The sequence below is a fragment of the Pseudorca crassidens genome, chromosome 13 (assembly GCF_039906515.1).
Source record: "Pseudorca crassidens isolate mPseCra1 chromosome 13, mPseCra1.hap1, whole genome shotgun sequence".
NCBI classification, from domain to species: domain Eukaryota; kingdom Metazoa; phylum Chordata; class Mammalia; order Artiodactyla; family Delphinidae; genus Pseudorca; species Pseudorca crassidens.
The window spans coordinates 8,137,954-8,142,291 of NC_090308.1; positions in this window are offsets into that span (position 1 = coordinate 8,137,954).

Genomic DNA, 4,338 nt, shown 5'->3' on the forward strand with positions numbered 1-4,338 from the left:
ACACATCCCCACAGCTGGAGTTTGTTAAGTAGATGAGTATTTCTCAAAGACTTGGTAGAAAGTCTAGCGAGGGTTGGAATGAGAAGTGGTCTGGTCATTCAGAGGTGACCTGGAGACACTTAGAAGTGATGACTTGTCAGTGTCAGAGTCACAGCTATGGTACATTCACCACACCCCACAGCCTGGGCTGAGAGCTTGCCCTGTGTGTCTGTGTAAACTCACTGTGTTCTCACCAGTCACATTCTGTGATTATCCCCTGAACACAGACACGATGAGTTGATGACGATGATCTTGACAGCTACGATATATAAACCAACCAGGGGAGCTGGTCAGGAAAGACTTTTCTGGCAGAGGTTAACCATAAATAAATGGTTGGGTGTTTTAAAATGTAGGTTTTATTATTATTTGGGTATGGTGAGGCCAACAGGTCAGGAGACAATTGTCACTGAAAGGACAGTTTGTTATATGCACAGATCCCAAGAGGAGGGGGCGGGGCACCTGCACAGGGCCACGCGGGGAAGCACCAGGGCCTTTACTGTACTTTCCACGGGAAGGAAGAGGTGAGGCAAAGTGGTAAACAGGCTTAGGGATGGCTAGTTTAAATGACTACGGAGGGCTCTGGAGTGTAGGAGCTGTCCCTAGTTGGCTGGTGCCCAACCCTGGGGTGATTAGGACAGGTGAGTATGGCCAGGAGTGTAAAAGCCCAGGAGAGGAGGTCGGGGTGGGGGGGGCTCATCGAAAGGCACACTCCCAGCCATGTTTAAGACTTTTCTGTCTCTAGGAGTAGACTAGCCAGGGATGGCAAAGCAGCAGGAACACGTGGTTAATACAGTGGCGTGGGGCGGAAAGCATCTACCGGGTGAATGTGGATGTCTTACCCCAGGGAGGTAACCCCGAGCGCCCTGTGGGACTCAGTGGTTCCCTGTGAACTGGCTATTTGGGGAATTCAAACTTGAAGGCCTTGAACAAAACTCTAAAGCCTCGGGCTTCCCTGGCGGCGCAGTGGTTGAGAGTCCGCCTGCCGATGCAGGGGACACGGGTTCGTGCCCCGGTCCGGGAGAATCCCACATGCCGCGGAGCGGCTGGGCCTGTGAGCCATGGCCGCTGAGCCTGCGCGTCCGGAGCCTGTGCTCTGCAACGGGAGAGGCCACAGCAGTGAGAGGCCCGCGTACCGCAAAAAAAAAAATCTCTAAAGCCTCGTGGGACCCGAGCAAGACTGTAAGACTCTCTGTTAAGGATCCCAGGGAAGTGTTCCCATGTACCGGCCACCGGATGCTGCCCTGGGGTTGCCAGCTGCCCTAGTGCCTGCTGGTCTGCCTGCTGGCCCTCGGAGCAGAGTGCACTGTAGAACAGGAGCAGCACGCATCGTGCCCAGGTTAGGGCCTGAGTGACTGCCCTGATTCTCGGCAGCAAACAGCCTCTGCTGCCCTGATCCTGATGCCTCCCAGCGCTTTGCCCTGAGTGTCGGGGTCTGGATGCAGTCAGGTCCCACAGTAGTGATTCCTTTCAAGTTGTTGGTGTGTGTGCATGGTCTGAGAAGGGGTTTAGAGCCTATTCATAATTATGATTCTTTCTGTCCAAGGAGATGTAGCAGAGAGACAAAGAGAGACAAAGATGTACACCAGGGCACCACGGGGACAGCTTGGTTAGGATGTGACCCTGAGCCCAAGGGCAGATACTGTCAGGTCACAGCTTTCCAAGCCTGGAAGACCATGCTTTGCGACTGACCATGTGAACCGCAAGTGGCTTCTATGTTCCCTTCTGTCGTCTGACTTTGGGACTCTTTTCTGTCCTTTAACAGCCTCTCTATAGTGTGGAACAGGGAGATAAAGGACGAAATGCGAGTTGCTCAATCCTGGTATTTTAATTGAGAAACTTAGGAGAAATATCTGGATTCTTTTGTGAAGTTCAGTATTCTGTGTTATTCATCCCCACAGAATCACGAAAGTCTTGCTGGCTGGAGGATCACAGAACAGAAGAAGGAGGGAGACAGAGGGAGGCCCTGGAGGTACTCCAATCCACTTCCTTCATTTGAAGAAGGTTGGGGTCCTCTTGGAATGCTCTGGCCACATCGCATCATATCTGTCTGCCCTGTGCTCTGGATCAGGGCCACCTGACCATGGGTGATGGCCTCCTGTTTCCACAGAGTCTGATACTATGCCTGGCACTTGGAATGTGTTCAAAAACTGTTTGTTGAATGAATGCATGCATGAATGAATGAATCACTGGCCAAGCTCACACATCTAATCCGTGGCAGGATGCAAAGCAGAGGCCAGGTCATCTCATTCCACGTACAGCATTCCATCCTTATGCACACGGCCTCAGCAATATTTCATTTCATTAAACTTAGAAATTGCTCTGAGGTTAAGGTTTACGAGGTCTGACCGCTGACCACCTTCCTGAGGAGCGAAGGTGGCCCTCAGAACAGGGTTAGTACAGAGTAGCTCTGGCCTAATGGAGAGACCTGGGTTTGAGACCCCTGTTTGTCATTTCCTGGCTGGTTACCTTGGGGCAAATCAACTAATCTTGCTGAGGTTAGGAGAAATAGCCTCCAGTGTTTTGTTTTGTTTTTTGTTTTTTTTTTTTGCGGTACGTGGGCCTCTCACTGCCATGGCCTCTCCCGTTGCGGAGCACAGGCTCTGGACGCGCAGGCTCAGCGGCCATGGCTCACGGGCCCAGCCGCTCCGCGGTACGTGGGATCTTCCCGGACCGGGACACGAACCCGTGTCCCCTGCATCGGCAGGTGGACTCTCAACCACCGCGCCACCAGGGAAGCCCTAGCCTCCAGTTTTTCACCTGTAAAATGGGAAGGTAGTTCTGCCAATCTCCACAGGGTGCTGTGAAGTCCAAGCACGGCCATGGATTTGGTCATACTTTGTAACCATCAGTGCACGTCCTTCATGAACGTTAAGAGCCTCGAGCGGGCAGGTGCAGGATGGGAAGCTCGGGGCTGAGCTGCCCTCAGCACGGCAGCCACTGTGCTCTGCCCCATCCTGCCTTGAAAGGCTCACAGGTGGACTCGCGCTTCATGCGCGGATAAGGGTGGCGTCCAGGTGGTCACCGTGATGTATAGCCATCATTTGTGGGAGATGGAGGAGATGGGAACTCTAAGGTGTTGGGGGAGATCAGAGGAGGGGAGAGAGAAGGGGAGCTCCCTGTGCACAGCCTGAGGGTTCCAGGAACATCCCAGGGCGGTGGAGCCCATGGTGGGCCTGGAGGACAAAGCCAGCCTCTCTCAGGACACTGGACAGCAAGCAGGATAGCAGGGGCCAGCCCCCAAGGCCTGCGTGCTTCCTCATCCTTTGCAGATAGAGCACAAGCTGTGTTGGTAAAAGCCGGTAAAATACTTCTCGTCAGCAAAGAAATCACATGTTCAAGAAAAAGTGTATCCAGCAAGAAATTAAAAATGCTGAGTAGGGGACTTCCCTGGTGGCGCAGTGGTTAAGAGTCCGCCTGCCAATGAAGGGGACACAGGTTCGAGCCCTGCTCAGGGAAGATCCCACATGCCGCAGAGCAACTAAGCCCATGCACCACAACCACTGAAGCCCGCGCGCCTAGAGCCCGTGCTCGGCAACAAGAGAAGCCACCGCAATAAGAAGCCGGCGCACCGCAACGAAGAGCAGCCCCCGATCTCTGCAACTAGAGAAAGCCCGCACACAGCAACGAAGACCCAACGCAGCCGGAAATAAATAAATTAAAAAAAAAAGGCTGAGTAGTTTTTTGAGACCCTCCCAACATTCTACATAATGTTAAAATAATAGGCCAATTCGTTTTTGTTTTTGTTTTTTTTTTGTTTTTGTTTTTGTTTTTTTTTTTAAAGGCATCAGGCAAGCCTGTTGTTGGAATTCATAGAGACCCAACAATGGACCGCTGTCTGAACACTGAACTTCTTAGCTGGTTCTTTGTCGGGTGGTTGAAAGAAAATTGCTCAGAAATCTCACTGAGCCACCGCCAAACAGTAGAGCCGTGGAGCAGAGCCTTCAGATGGCTGGGCGTCGTGCTGCTGGAAGCGGGCTGTAGCGTCAGGGAGCGCAGGCAGGCAGGTATGGGCTGAGGTCTTTCCGTGCACTGAACACCCTCCCTTGCCAGTCCTGGCAGGCTATGGATTTCCAAGAGAAACACCCATTTACAATCTATAGCCATCAACAGGTGATTAACTGAAGCTCGCCACCCCTCCAAGTGAGAGGGCGGAGGGCTTTCAATTTAATAAGCTTGCCAATGCATTTATGTAAAAAGACAAGAAATGTTCAAGGCAGAGATGATCTAATTAAGCTATCAGCCAATCTCGGCGGAAGGAAAGGAAATCTTTGAAACAATTGTGCATTTTTATGAAAGGCA